The sequence below is a fragment of the Pinus tabuliformis genome, chromosome 6, assembly GCF_031772625.1.
Source record: "Pinus tabuliformis cultivar Carrire ecotype Pingquan chromosome 6, CPIR1, whole genome shotgun sequence".
NCBI lineage: Eukaryota > Viridiplantae > Streptophyta > Pinopsida > Pinales > Pinaceae > Pinus > Pinus tabuliformis.
This window is the reverse complement of record NC_142292.1, coordinates 1,701,754,000-1,701,770,944: the sequence shown is the minus strand read 5'-3', so window position 1 is coordinate 1,701,770,944 and position 16,945 is coordinate 1,701,754,000.

The window sequence follows — 16,945 nt, the reverse complement described above, 5'->3', positions numbered from 1 at the left end:
TGTTGTCGTCGCCTCAGTTTATGGGTGTCGTTCAGATTCAACATATTGACAGTGTTGGATTGGATCAGGTTGTTCAGGATTGGTGTCGACATGTTTGTGTCATCCATTGCAGAGGTTTGATGTGTTGACATGGGTGTCGTCATGGCAGAGGATCGATATCGTCATTTTTCGATGATAGGCATGGGTTTATTGTCATCAGGAGATGAATGTCACGAACGTTGCATTGTGACAATATTGTACATATGGGTTTTTAAAAATTACATATAAACCCTAATCCATGCATTAAATCGTAAACCTATGCCTAAGTTATATAAAACCTAATCCTATGCTAAACACCCTTCCCTAATGCACTAAACCATGTATAAAATTCACAAAACCTAAGCAAAAGCCCTAACCCTAATTCCATTAACCTATGTATTACAAAATACATTGAAAAAAATCTATGTTTTAATACCCTTGGCCTTTGTAATATTAATAAACATTACAAAACAATATAAACAATGCCTTAATTGTGCAGGTCTGTAAACTGCGACGGAGAAGGCATGTGAGCAGGGCAGTCAGGGATTAAAATGGTGAAGGTTATAGTTATATGTACCTAACCGCGGGCCGCTAACCATATCGGAACTGCTGGAGGAAAGGTTCATGTGACCGCGTTGGATGGTTGTTGGAGTTTACGGTTAACCGCCAGTTGAACTGTCACCGGAACCACCGACGTATTAATCGTGGGTTAGTTAAGTGTTCACATGAGTTGTCCATTCCTCCGCATGGTTAGCAAACAATTTGTGGTTTCAGAGCTTATCCAATATCATTTTGGGTTTTATGTTGTTAGTTGTTTAGAAATTAATTCGAAGACCTTGTAACCTAATTCCAGAAGTCAGCTAATACACCTCAAATGCAGTGAAGGAGGTTTCAATGTACTTACAGGCCTATAAGAGGCAGTCTTTCACATTGAAGAATAGCTTGGTGTTTTTGGGTTTTTGTATGCAGGTTTTGGAGGACATAGGCTATTTTGTTTTCAGTGTTTCGGGAGCATCCGGAGTCGGAATTAGAAACCGTAAGCAGCATTGGAAAGGTGGTTCAGAGGGATATCTGATGATAGAGGTCACAATTGCCTATGTGCAAGTACAATCTAACTAAATCACTATGTAATCGACTCCTATCTTCTCATTCCTAATAAAACGATTGCCCATCTTGAAAGTGGACTCGGAGACGTAGTCCATCAGGGACGAAATCCGTAATCAATCTTGCTGTATGGTATCGCTGTGTTTTCACTATTTTCACTTCTGTTTTGCATCTTAATTATGGTTTATCAGCTGTCATAAAGTGATCAATTCAAGCATATTTCCTCGATTTCCGTGCTTTCAGTTAACATTCAACTCATTAATGGCTAATCAATTCTACATCAATTTTTAGTTTATGATCATTTCAGATCACTTGGAAACCTCAAAAAATAGGTATGGCACAAGATCCTAATGCATAGTATTAATCTTATGCAAATCCACAAAGTAATTGGAATACACCCTTACCATGGAAAACTTGGCCACCTCAACCACAAAACCCATCTTGGTCACAAGGATTTCAAGGTTCTTATGGTAGGAATCCCTAGTATCCTCAAGCTTTGTAACAACCATATCCCTAATACCAACCTAAGTATTATTATCTACTCCAACCACCATGATCTATCCAACCACAATTTCAACCTTAATTAACTTCGAGTCAACCACTTCCACTACCATCCAATTCATTTCCTCAAAAATCTAATCAACTACCTACACAACCACTCCCCAATCCCAATAATTAAACACCTCAACAACAACCCATTTGTAATGTCGAGGCTCAAAATTTTCAAGCTTGTATGATAACTCCCCTGGAATTAAATGATGTCCAACTTAGATATGGTCGATTATTGAAAAAAAAACACCCCTACTTGTCATCTAAGAATATAAAGAAGAGAAAAATCTTGAAAAGGAGTCATCTCCTGAACATGAAAAAAATACTCCAAAGGAAGATATTTGTATACAATTGGATGAAAACAAAATAAAAGCAACTCCTACAATTCTTATAGTTGAACAACATACTATTTCTTTACAAAATCCTCCTTTTTCCGAGAGACTTCAAATTGATAAAGTAATAGAGAGAAATAATTTTACCTGATTATAATATGCTAGATGAATTGAAAAATATTTGCATCAAAATTCCATTGCTTCAAGCTATAAAGTAAATACCCATTTTTTCAAAAACAATAAAGGAGGTTTTTATCAAGAAACCAAGAAGAAAAAGAAAATACATTAAAAAAATACAATTGGTAGAAAAAATTGCAGATATTATGACGGGGAAACAAATAATTCAAACATATTTAGATCCAGGTAACCCCATTGTAAAAATCCACATCAATGGTATTTAAATTTAAAACACTTTGATTGACTTAGGTGAATCTATTAACATCATGAGTAAGAATACTATGGATCAATTAACGTTAACCAATCTTCAACATACCCCAACTTTGTTACAATTATCTGATAGATTTGTTATCAAACCTGATGGTATATTAGAAGATGTATCAACATCCCTAGATTCATGGGAGTATCTGTTGGCTTTATGATATTAAATTAAAAAAAAAAATCTAGGAGAACACCCATTGATCCTTGGTAGACCATGGTTAGCTACAACTGATGCATTCATAAGTTGTAGATCTAGTGATATGTTCATTTTTTATGGAAAATCTACTAAGACATTCACATTATACCCAACTGCAAAAATAATAACTAAAATAGAAAATGAAGTTTAGATTAAAGATGATGATGATGAAGCCTTTGAAAAGATTAAATGAATATTAATTATTTCACAAAATGATGAGGAAGATCAATTAATAAATTTAATGAACAATCATGATTTTTCTTCATATTGTGAACAAAATTACTATGTACATATGCTAGATCAAAATTTTTAGGAGGATTGTGGAATTTAATATTTATCATCACGACAGTCCAAAATATCATTAGATTCTATGAATTTTTTTTTCAATTCTTTGGTAGATATCTATCTAGGAAAAACATTAAATGTTAATAATAACTTGGAAGAATTTCAAAAAAATAATTAATAAAGATGCGAAAACATTCCTTTACATTTGCATGGGAATATACTGACATGAAAGGAATTGATTCAAACATATGTACACATCATATTTATATTCAAGAAAATGCTAAACCAGTAAGACAACCTTAAAGAAGGATGAATCCTAATCTAAGGGAGATTGTTAAAGAGGAACTACAAAAAATTCTTGATGTGAATTTCATTTACCCAAGCTTAGATAGCCAATGCGTTTCACCCTTGGTGATTGTGCCTAAGAAACATGGAAAGTGGAGAGTATGGATAGATTATCGAGAATTAAACAAAGCTACTCTAAAATATCATTTCCCAATACGACTTACTGATAAAGTATTATATACTTTAATAGGGAAGAAATATTTTTCATTTCTTAATGGTTTCAGTGGATACAATCAAATTCAACTTGGACTTGAGGATCAAGTCAAAACAAATTTTACAAGTCCATGGGTTACATATATGCTTACATGGCACTTCCTTTTGGTTTATGTAATGCACCTGCTACATTTCAGAGAGTCTAAGTATTGAGTAACTATTCTAACTTGATCCATTATTGTCTAGAGGTTTATATGGATAATTTTATTGTCTATGGGAACACTTTTAAAGAAGATATGGAAAGATTAGAAAAAGTCCTTGTTAGATGTAAAGAAGTTAATCTTTAATTGAGCTATGAAAAATGTTTTATGATGTTTAATGAAGGAATTGTTTTGGGCCATCATATTTTAGGGGTTGGAATCAAGGTGGATACATAAAAAATTGAGGTAATTTCCAAAATTTTAGTGCCAACATGTCAAAGATTTGTTAGAAGTTTTCTTGGTTTCATAGGTTATTATAGAAGGTTTATAGAAAAATTCATAAAAATAGCTTCACCACTTTTCAAACTTGTTACAAAGGATTGTGAATTTTATTGGAATTTGACTGCGAAAAAGCTTTTGAATCATTAAAACATAAAATTTTTGAAGCACCAATTTTAAGAGGACCAAATTGGTCCCTCCCATTTCATATTTCTACTAATTCTTTATATACAACTTTTGGAGATGTATTGGAAAAAAAATACTAACTCCTTATGCTATTTATTATACAAGTAAAAACTTGACTCCTGCAGAGTCAAATTACATAGTTACAAAAAATGAGTTTTCAGTTGTTGTTCATGCCATTAAAAAGTAGACATTATATCACTGATTATGAGTCTTTCATTCATACAGATCATTCTGCTATTAGATATCTAATGAAAAAACCAATTACTAATGGTATAATTATTAGATGGCTTTGTTGTTGTAGGAATTGAATATTACAATTTTGGATAGGCCAAGAAAATAAAAAATAGTTGCGGATTCATTTCTAGGATGCAAAATGTTAATCATGATATTGTTGTAGTGGATAGTTTCCTGACAAATATATTTTTTCGGTATCTACTTAAACTTCTAGGTTTGTAGATATTTCTAACTATTTGTCTACAGGGGTGACTTCCTCCACAATTATCAGCTAGAGAAAAACAAAAAGTCGTCAAAACTAGTGCACCCTATTCTTGGATAGAGGGAGAATTGTACTAATCAAGACCTCATTTGATTATTCAAAGATGCGTTTGAGAGGATGAAGTACTTGAGATACTAAAAGTGTGTTATGATGAACAATGTGGAGGACACTTTGTTGATAGAAGGACTTCATATAAAATACTTCTTTTGGGATATTATTGACATTTACGTAGAAGGGACTTCAATTCGATTCTTCATTTGTTGTTCAATTTTAGCATAATCTCATTGCTTTCCTGGTTATAGTATAGATTTATTTTCAAAAGTCTCATAGATCAAATTTGCTTTAATTGATAAATTAGATTATAAATTGTCTTTGAATTCACTAGAGTAGATTCAGAGAATAGGCTTGTTTCAAAGTTTCATAGAATATATTTATTTTCCAAGTCAAATAGCTTAGGTTTCCTTTCCAAATACAATAGAGTAAATTTATCTTTCAAAGACTCAATAGGATAGATTTCATTTATTGTCCAATGGAAAAGTCCAATAGAATAAAGTTTTGAAGCTTTCACATTAGCATAGTTTGTTTTGAATTCCTTTACATTTTAGTCTTGCATTTGAAGTTTTCTTAGAAATTGTCTTTGAGAAAGAACATGTGTTTGTTCTCACCAAGATATCTTCATAGCTATGTTTTATTTTCGCATTGTAATCAAACTAGTTTAGTTTCCAATTAAAAGTTGATAACCTAGCATATATAGGGCACATATACTTCACAAGTTCATGAACCCCAGATTGGTAATTTAATGCAAGTAATTTAACCATCAAATAAATTAGCGAGCAACAAGGATAAAAAGAAGCAATTTATTTCCTTAACTTTAAGTATGTCTAATATGACCATAAGAAATTATTCCAATCTAATTGAAGTGTTTGAAACACTAAGTTATTTTAATTTAAAGGAATTTGAGCTCCTTAGATGTTTTGGCCCTAAGGGGATATTTTACAAACATCTAGCACCTATGATATTTTGTTATTATTTATTATTTATTTTTTCCAAGGAAAATCTGGGTAGATCCACCCAAAGGGATCATATCCCACTGACTAAACAATCAGAGCCTAACCCCGAGGGCATCGAGGATAATTGATCTCATGACCTCCAAATGATGAGGTGCATTAGCAACGATACCTAGACCAATTAAGCTAACCTTCGGGGATATCTAACAACTATTAGATATGGAAACCTGTTCATATGAAATACAAATGGAATTAATGATTATAAAAACTTGAATACTCCTAAGTTTTTTTTTTGACATGCAATGATCACTTGGTCACTGGAATCTAATAAAAATACTCAACATTTCAAACTAGAACAAGGTAGAGAGTGAAAAAACAACCAATGTACAAGCCTCTTATATCCCCTAACATGTAAGAGTTCCTCTTCTGCACAAAGGAAACAAGAATCAAGTATGAGTATAGGAGAGAAAAATCCATAACATACTGGAGGAGATGATGGTCATGAACCTCCCAATATTGATCTTGAAAAGGACCATGCAGACATGTAATCTAAAATTAAGAAAATTTAAAGTGGAAAGGGGTCACAAAATTATGAGGGTCTAAGAGACATTACATATATGGAAGTTGATAGTGTTGTTGTGCCTAATTGAGTAGCATTAAAATTTTTTGAAACTAAAATAATAGAAAAGGAGTTGGCTTAGGAGGAGCCAACTATTTTTGAAAAAAAACTTTTGACTATGCATATTGCTCAATACAATAAAGAAAAAAGAAAGCTACATATTGAAAAGATACATGTTAAAAATAGGAAACTAACTCAAAATGGAGTTTAGAAGTTGATATTTCAAGAATCATATATATAGGACTATTTAAATTACATATGGCTATTGGGGATGCTCTTGTTCATTCCGTCTGAAGAAAGAGTTGAAAAACATGAGGTTAACAAGAGAAATAAGTGGACTAGAGGATGCCTTAAGTACTAAACCTCTATTTACACCACCATTTGCTATAGTTGAACGAGATAAAACATTGAATAAAACCAAAGCGTCAAGTAAAATAGAGAAGGCTGCTAATTTCTTAGTGGAGTAAGATCATATGTCATGGGGAACATTAATAAGTGACTAGATATTTTTATAGAATCTTGGGATGTTAGTTTGGATTGAGGAATCTCTCAAAATGGATATTCACCTTTAAAAAATATTTACAAAAGCATTTAGAACGTGATAAATATTTTTATTAAAATGAATTAAACACTTTCATTGCATTTGTCTCAAGTTTGAGTGACTTTCATAGAAATCATCAAGGGTTTTCTTCCAGTTGAAGAATGAAATAGATTAAAGCAAGGTGGTTTGCCAAAATACAAAGGTTGCAAGGCTCCATTTCTAGTTTTACAAATAAAAGAAGTAAATTTTTCTTTAAAGAAATCAAGTTTGTGTAATATCTTGAGGGACCTTGATGAATAAGAGACTTAATGATAATACCCAAAGATCAATTAGAGATGGAGTTGAGTGTAATTAGAGCTTCATGGGCTAGTGAGTTTGATAATATAACTACTTTTATAGAACAAGAAGTTAAATCATTGTTAGTTACTTATGTAAATGATTATGAAGATCACTTAGTGACAATTGAACAATTACAATAAGAATTTAAAGAAATAGAGAAGGAAATATTTTAACTTGGGGTAAAACAAGATATTACAGTTTCACCCATGAACGAGTATATTCAAGATTGGCTTTAAAAACATTTTATAGAAATTGTTAATCGAGAATAACCATCAAAGGTGGTTACATTAGGAAAATAAAAAGTCAAGATATATGATTAAAGACTTGGAGATGAGAAGAGAGATCATTCCATCCAACATTTCTTTGCAAATTTTGTGTTTGTACTTTTATTCTTGAAGCAGTTTGCCTTATTTCATCCTGGTCTTTGATCATCCAACTTTATTAAGCATATTATTCATTTGAAAATCCAATCCCTAACTGCATTTATACCTTTCTTCCATGGGAGCCTCATCTTGGTTGGTTTGGATGAATTATTTTCCTTTTATTGCTTAAGTATCAACAACATCGCGTTATGTGATAGACACACACTTTATTTGAACTTGAACTTAATTTTGTATTAATTTTTACTCTTGCAGAGATCTATGCTAGGAGTTCATAACATTTGTGGTTTTAAGAATTTTTATAAAGCATGATATCTCACGTGCGTTTCTCCTATTAATATTATGATTTTAAATGAATGAAATCATTTAAATATCTTTGAAATTTTGAGTCATTAATCTTACTTTTTGTCTATGTATATTGTGTAAAATGTGTTTCTATCATTGTGTGAATGGATGGATGTGATGGAATCATTTTATGTATTTTTGTTTATATGGTTACATATTTCAACTATGATTTATTGATTAATTTTCATTTAAACCACCTAGCCCACTCACAGGTGTAGCTTGTTGAATACTAGGTTTATTTATGTGAATAAATACATTGAAAATATGAGTATGAAAGAGGAGTACCACCTCTATGAAAATGAAGAGGGAATCTTGAAAATTCCCTAGGAGGTTGACACTTTTCCTTGATGGGAAAATAGATCAACTATGGCAAATGTATCGGGTGAGACAAAAGACACTGACTTGTTTCGGTCTTACTTAATTGTAGGATGTTTATGTGGTTGCAACTTTGGTGTGTAGGTTTAAGTGAGCAACATTATTTAACTTATAAAAGAAAAATTACAATAAAATGCACAAAAATTGTAGGGCCTATCAAAATAGGAAAAAAAGAAACCTTTGAGTCCCACAAATCACACATGTATGAAGCCATATGTGATACAATGGAGTATAGAAAGGTAAATGTTATTTACTCTTCCAACTGGCTCTTCGAATTTGATAACAATTCCATATTATCGTCCTCTCTTATCAATATTGTGATCGTACTCCCTAGGTGGAAGCATTTGAGAATAAACTGAGGCCAACTATTCTTCCCATAGGAAAACACTAGATTTGACATAATTTTAGCCCCAAGAACCTTGGACTAGTTGGTAGATTCCATGACATTATGTTCTTATCTTTTCATCCATGTGTATCCATCCCTTATACCAAATACTTGGTCGAGGTAGGTGATTTGGTCTTGTTGCATGATAAAAGAAATGAAAAATCTGGAGACCACGATAAGTTTGATCGCTTATGGTTGGGACCATACCTCATTGATGTAGTAGTGGGTCTGAACACCTTTTAAATTTCCAACTTGGATGGAATAAGAGAGGAGTTTCCAATTAATGGGAAAAAGCTTAAATTATACTTTCCATAGTTCTAAAAAACGGGGAAAAAATCATAAAATCACAAAAAAGGAGGAAAAAGTAAAAGGTTGGGGGGGGGGGGTTTCTGTTAGGTACTTAGAATCATTTCAAAGTGTTGTTTTATTTAATTTCAAATTCCTATTTTTGGTCATATGTTGTTACATTCTTATATTTTCATTAATAATAATAGTTGGTTGTTTTGCATAAGTACAAGTGCCATTTAGCCCTTATCTTCCTCTATTTTGTCTCCATTTTAAGCTAGCAATGTTTCCCAAATTTGAAATTATCCAATTTTATATCACATTGCATCTTCTCTTTTGTTGCAAAGTCATCTGTAGTCAAGCCTGGATGAGGCAAATCTTCGTTATTGTTCACTCATTTGATCTTAGTAGGCATGGGTAGTATTAAAGAGACTATAGGAAGTGTCTTGAGCCATTTTATGGTTTAGTCTCTTTATTCATTTATTTTTGAGTCAGTTTTCATTGGTCCTATGCCTCATCTAGCCTTAGGGGATATGACATCACACACTTGCACTACAATATTTTTATGGTTTGTGCTATGGGAGAGGTTTGCATTATTTCCTCTGTCTTAAAATATCATTCTTTGTTGACTCCAATACATCATCTAGGGATTTATCCAGAAGCTAAAGTCCTTAATGATCGTTAGCCTCATCGGTGATCATCTCACATCTGATAGGGATAAGCATGATTGGGTCCTTATTGGATGAACTTCATCAGGGGTTTGACATCGAATCAATTTTTTTGCACTTGTACCTTAGGAATTAATAACATTACTAGTGGGTTCCTTCACATCTAGTAGATGTTTTCATTATTGGCACCTAACAAGATGACACTCTCCCGACTGAAAACTTCAGTGCATTTCCTAGTGGGAGGAGCATACTATTAAGATGAGTTGTAGATTGCAAATGGCCAGTCATGTCCATTATTATATTTGTAGTTGAGAAGTAGAGATATCATGTAGTTGAATCCATAACCCAATGGAAAAGTACTTATTGACAAGTCATTTCTCATTGATCAGTGGCATAATTTCAAAGTGTAGAGATTTAGTGGTTCTCGACATCCCATAGGGGGATAACATTCCCTTGAGTCATTAGTGTTAACCCTAGTAGCACATATTTCTACTGAAGCGTTAAGGTCTATTGAGACTCAATCACATTGCTCTATTTCTAGGAACTTCAAGGCATAATTTTCGATCAAAGGACCTTATCTATTTAGTTTCATCAGTTTTTGAGAAACCGTTATTTTGGGCAGTTATACTTATTTGACATTTGGACCATCAGGGGTCCACACATAAAATTTTTCTACTTCTTATTGATATTAGTGAAAAGAGAGTCTAATGGGACCATTTTCACTCATATTTGGAATGACAGTTTTTCCTCTGTGTTTGTTTTTTTGTGTTTTTCTACTTTTTTGTAATTATGGCCCAATATGTCATTTGGCCAAAACTTGTGCTTTTGTGTTTTTTTTCATTTTAATATGGAAGAGTACCTTTTTTGGCATGTGTATAATTAGTAATATTATATATTTGGCATGTGTAGGTGTTGGCCATGGTTCCTAGCAAGAAACTAAGGGGTGGTCTGAGCTTCCTTTGCATCGAAATGTGGGAGTTGAATAACATCTTTGTCATTGGCTTCTGTCTTGAGACAACACTTGGCATGCATCTAAATCATATCTCAAGGTAAATTTTCAAGGATTATGACTTCAAAGTCATAAGTTGTGAAATAATTAAATAATTAATTTTTTATTTAATTATTTAATCACATGGAAAAGGAGTCAAATAGTTTTGATGATACAATGGGAGCTTTTACTAAAATTATTCATGAGGAAAGCTAGAGTAAAAGTGATGTTTTTCCAATTCAATGAGGAGAGGTGAAAAGTAAATTGTATCGATGTATCCACTCAATAATTGAAGAAAAGAAAGCATATTTTATTGATGTTTCTACTCAAGAAGTGGATCAAAGAAAGTAGAATTTGTGTTTTTGCCAAAATAATTGAAAGTGGAAAAGGAGGACTCAGGTTGGATGTACTTATAAGAATTCTGTTCTTTCTAACTATTCTTTGATTTGAGCCATTGGATTAACTAGTTTAAGGGAGGAAGTGTTTCTTCCATGTATGAATATTGGATCAGTGGTGCAAGGGTTGGACTATTTTTTTAGATGCTTTTGTACCAACAAATATCTCACTTTTCTTTGTTTTGGTCTCTCAAGCCACTACCTCCATCGCAAGTGAAGGAACTCATGACAACTTGTCACTCAACACTGAATAAGGTGCAACCACCTTCTTGGGTAGTTTGTGATTTCATTCAATTATGTTTGATTCTAACTCTTTGAATGTATTTGATGCCATTGAATCATTTTTTTGTAGTGTGATGGTGTATTGAAGTGCACTTGTTTTGAATTATTTCACTCGAGGTACACATTCATTTCTTGCATAATTTTTAATTCCATTTCTACTATTACTTTCAAAATTTTAATTTAAACCATTATTAATTTCATTCTCAAGAAATAATTCAATTTTGGTTTCTTATCGGTAAGTCAAGTGTGAATATTTGTTGTATATTAATCAAATTCAAGTTTTATGCAAGAATATTAAATGGATAATAGCATACATCATCTATGGACATCCCCCAAAGATTGGAAAGCACCATTTTGAATAGAGAGACTTTCAACCATGACAGGGATGACTATCTAAAAGTTCCATGCAGGTTTTTCAATATAGATTTGCCTGATAACCAGGTTGAATTTGTACTCCCAATTGAGTTTGAAATCCCTACCCTGCAACAATTGTAGTAATACTCCCAGATACTGCTCCCATTGAGAAATTCCTTATATAGTTGGAACACATCAATAAAAATTGACAAGCCTCTCTACAACATAAATAAGCCACTAAGAAATGATCCAAAGTCATTTTTAACCACAATGTATCCCCTCACACCTTCAGTGATGGGGATTTAGTCTAATGCTATGATGTCGTCGATGAAGCCTTGGGTCCTAGGAAATTTGAAGTATTATGGAAAGGACCTAACATAATCAAACATTGCCTCTTCAAAGGAGTATACATTCTTGCTAATCCTAACAAAACATGTGACAAATAACCCATTAATGGGCCCTATCTCAAAAAGTTTAATCCATGAATACTAAACCTTTTAATCCATAAAATGTTGTTTTGTACTTTTTTGAATATATTATGTGTTGATAACCTCATATAATAATCATTGAACTATATCAATGTACTTGCTTCACAAATGGATCATAAACTAACTTACTTCATTCAGTTTGTTGATGGCACTTCTTGATGGTCGCAAAACTTAGCTTCCGCAACCTGGGCCATTTACTTTCTTGATCAAAACCCTATCCATGGAAACATTGTTCGCATCGAGAAATCCCCCAATAGCCAACTTGGATACGATCTTATCATAAATCTGTTAGTTGATGCCACCCACCTTGGTATTTACTAGTTACACGTGTTCCTTGATTCCTAGCTTGTAGTTGCACAATTTAACCAAACCTTCCATATTTGTGATGCTAACCTATTTTAGAAATACCTGCATGTCAATTTGTTAGTATGAGTTTTTGAACATGTTGTATTTTCACATATACTAAGAGATCATAACCAAGTCTTCAAACACATAGAAAACCATATATATATATATATATATATATATATATATATATACACACACACACACACACACATATACACACACTCCAACGCTACCTCCTCCCTAAACATTATATATGTACTAGGGGAAGCACCCATTATGAGGACTCTCCCCTTATCTTTTGCTACAATTTGTTTTTTGATGTAAGAACCCATTATGAGGATGTGAGTTAATGATATATATATCATTAACTCACATCCTCATAATTGGTTCATACATCAAAAAAAAAATTGTAGAAAAAGATAAGGGGAGAGTCCTCATAATGGGTGCTTCCCCTAGTACATATACAATGTTTAGGAGGAGGTAGCGTTGGAGCACCAACTTTCTCCCTTTACCACCATGAGGTTGATGCTATGCCACCGCATATCCTAGTCATCAATGTCGCCACTACTACCCTTCATATTGTTGGTTGTCACTCATGATGCAGTGTCATCACAACATACACCATATCCTCCTCGAGCATATCCCACCTAGCCTCAGGGATACCTAAAAAAACCATTTCCATCCTTGGATAGCATCCATGTCCCTCTCGATGAGGGCAGCTAACTGCTCCTATAGAAGTCGATTCTCCTCATCGGGGGGGGGGGTGTTTCTCCTGGGCCTCCTCCCATTAACGAGGGCATAAGCCCCTACATCAAATTTACCACATTGACATGGTCTCTAGGCCCCCTCTGGCTCCCCCTCAATAAGGAACACTCACCTAATTCACATCGATCATTGTGCATAATCTCTACCATGAGGATGATCACATATCATCGGTTCTCTTGGTCATAAGGTCCCATATTTATAATCATAGTAAAATAATATGTTAGTATCATCATATAAAAATGAAATGACAAAAGAAATTAAAGAAGATATAAACATCACACCATGTACCTGAGGGCCCCCATCTCTCGCCTTAGGGAAGAGCCATGTTTGGGTCATCCTAGAAGTCCATTCTTGCATAGGGGAACTCCATGATGATATGTGGCATTGATATCCACCACTAAGATACTATTTTAGTCCAAAAATGACCTACCTCTCTTTCCCCCCATGGATCATCAATCACCCCCATCTCATGATCCGGAGTAGGCGAGGAGGAGTCACCGAAACTCTAATCTAGGGATAGAGTAATATGACTTGATCAAAGAAAAATTTGCACAAGAGTGTCTCAAAGGTAAAATCCTATAGTCACCCACCTGTTACTTAGGTCAATTGGGACAACGAATTGATCCCATGCAACAATTAGGCCTAATCATAGAAGGTTCCCCTACACACTCATAAAAAAAATCCTAACTAAAGGTCAATAATCTTATGTGCACCCTCCCACCAAAAATACAAACTATCATGGTGGTTGTGGCTCAAAGTCCCATGTCTCAAATAACAGCTCTGGACTGCCGCTCCCTCAACAACATCAGTCGTATGCCACTAACAGACCCACTCCTCCAAAGTCATCACCAAGCGTAGAGGCTCAACTGGAATCTCCTTCCCCCATAACTAACACCTCGAAATATATCATGAGGTAATCCCCTCGAACCTTGAAGATGTGATATTATGGTTGCCACAATCCAGCTAGAAATTACAGGAGCTCATCCTGCCATCGAATAAGGGGGCAGTCAAAATACTTGAGAACCCCCATCTAGCCAGGTTTAGTCACACCTATAGGCTATCCTAAACTGTAGCCTAGATCTCTATGTAATCTCATTCCCTTTAGTGAATGACCATCTGCATGAAACCAGGAGTCATTTCTCTAAAAAAGAAACTAAAGTTGTTGGATATCCACAACTGGGTTCAATACAACTGTGATGATCTATACAACTGTATCCCATACAGTTTCATGGGTTAACACATAGTTGTGCCTTACATATATATATGGTCTCCATGACTACAATAGGTGATTATGCGTAGACTCCTACACACTTGTGAAATAGACAGTCTCAATGATTACCATGACTATTTGGCTTCCAGGCGTGCAAAATTGTTTGTATAAATGATCCACAGTCACAAATATTAGTGTGAATGTAACCAGCATAACAACATGACCATCCATCCGTTTGTGCAAGTTATAGTTGTGGCCATTGCTACACTAGCATAACCACATGACCGTCCATTCGACTGTGCAGGTTATAGTCGTGGCCATTGTTACACTAGCATAACCACACGACCATCCATCCAACTATGTAGGTTATAGTCACAACCATTGCTACACCCATTCTTTCCACATTTGAATAGACCCCATGACTCTCACTGATTTACCCACATAGATGTGGGCCCCAGACACTAACAAATACTGTATGGTATAATACCGTATGACCATCCTACCCTACTTACCAAAACCGTAAAGGTATGAGTTTTAGGATTTGCCTTGTTCCAATTGCATGATGAAAAAGATATCTGGTGGTCTCCAAGCAATAACTAGATCATGTATACACTCACAATTCACCACCTTACCAGAGCACAAATGGGGTGACATTATGGGCCCCACCCACCATTTATACGCCCAAACATGAAAAATTATGGATACTCATCCAGGAGCCCATGAAATCCATTTTCAAAACCATTCGTACCTTTCAGATCATGTTATATTACAATTCTTAATGTTACCTTCAATTCAACTTGCCAAAATTTTCCATTATGTGGCCCTTACAATGCTTGGGATCATCATTAGGTGCACCTTGTTGTTATTATGTTTGGTTACATATGCATTGTCATTATGTATTATATATATGTGGTGCTTTCACTTAGGGTGCATGGTTATGATTACATGATACTTTTCCTACCTAACATAGCACCTGAACACAAGATAGCCACATATAATCAAGGTATAACCCCTCATTGGCATGAAAAGCTTCTCCCCAAAGAAAAGTTCACCATAGGGCCCCCACCTCCCTACCACGTTTACCACCATCTTCCTCTTGTAGAATATGAATGTCTGCCATGATTGACAGTTTCTTACCTCCATGGATCACCCCATATCGTAGTACCCATTGCATTACTGGAATCCATGATCATCACCTTTCACCTGGGCACCATTCATATGCATGAGTTATAAAATGACCACATTTCTTATTTTGGATTCATTTCTTTCCAACCCTTTTAATTCCCATGAACCTGTATAATTAATCACTATAAATACATCACTCCACTTGCACATGGCCTCTCACACCCCAATGATGCAATAAAACATTTGCATGATCACCCCCATTCATTTTCCTCGCATTGAGACCAGACAATGGGGCCCCCAACCTCTATAGTCATTCCCTTTCACCATCATGCATGTCATTGCATATTGAGGCACTTATCTTTGTGTTTATACATTCCAAACCACTTTTCGTTATTTTGGAAAGTGTACACATTATTTTTGGAAGAAAGAACCTCACTCATTTTTATATATATTACATGATAGTAGTCCCTAGTTTTCCATGGTTGGAGCACAAATTTCCTACACTATCTACTCAATATTGATTTCATGTCTGTTGAAAATGCAACAAGATGATGGAGCTTAGTGAAAAGAAGTCACCTTCACTAAGTGGGTCTGCAGGCTATTTTTGGCGCAAAGTCTATTTTTAGACATATGGATCATGGTCCATGAGTTGCAGGATGCTATTTATGGATGATTGGTCATGTTGGTAAAAATAAATGGACCTCTATTTTTAGACATATGGGCGGAGTCTATTTTTAGACTGCCAGTCAAAAAATAGAACACTGGAATATTATTAGCTCTTAATAATATTTGGACTATAAACATTATCTTATCCTCTTGTAGCACTTCAGTTCGAGCTACGGATGTGGCACACGCAACTGCCAGAAGGAAATATGCTTTTCCTATGGGTTAGTTGAGCTATTGCAGGATGGACTTCAGTTAGAACTCAAGTGATTGAGTTTGGTGGAGTTGATTGAGGAGTTGATGGAGTTGTGTTCAGTTTGACTTAGTTGAACTAGTTGTATTTAGTCTAACTGCCAAATACACTAGTGATGAGTGATGTGAATTAATTATTAATTAATTCACTAATTATTAACTCATAAATCAACTAAAGAATACATCAGTTAACTCAGTGCATGGACAGTTCAGTGGAGACAAGTGTTAGAGGTGGGTGAAAGGGTGAGACTACTATCAGTTGTGACTATAGCTGTGCATGAGATTTTCACAATCATTGATTGAGATTGCCAATGAGGATTGCACAGTACAAGCCAAGGGAATTCGAACTTGGATCTGATCAATTCTCAACTTGGATTGCGCAGTAGAGGCAGGCAAACAATGGAGGAGATTTGAACCCATGACTTGTTCAGATCTGAGCTAGTTTTGTGTGTAGCATGTGGAGATAGTACTGAGTACTTGTGAGGAGTATTGTACTATGTATTGTTACATGTTCTCTATCATTATAATATACAGATAGTTGGGGGATTTC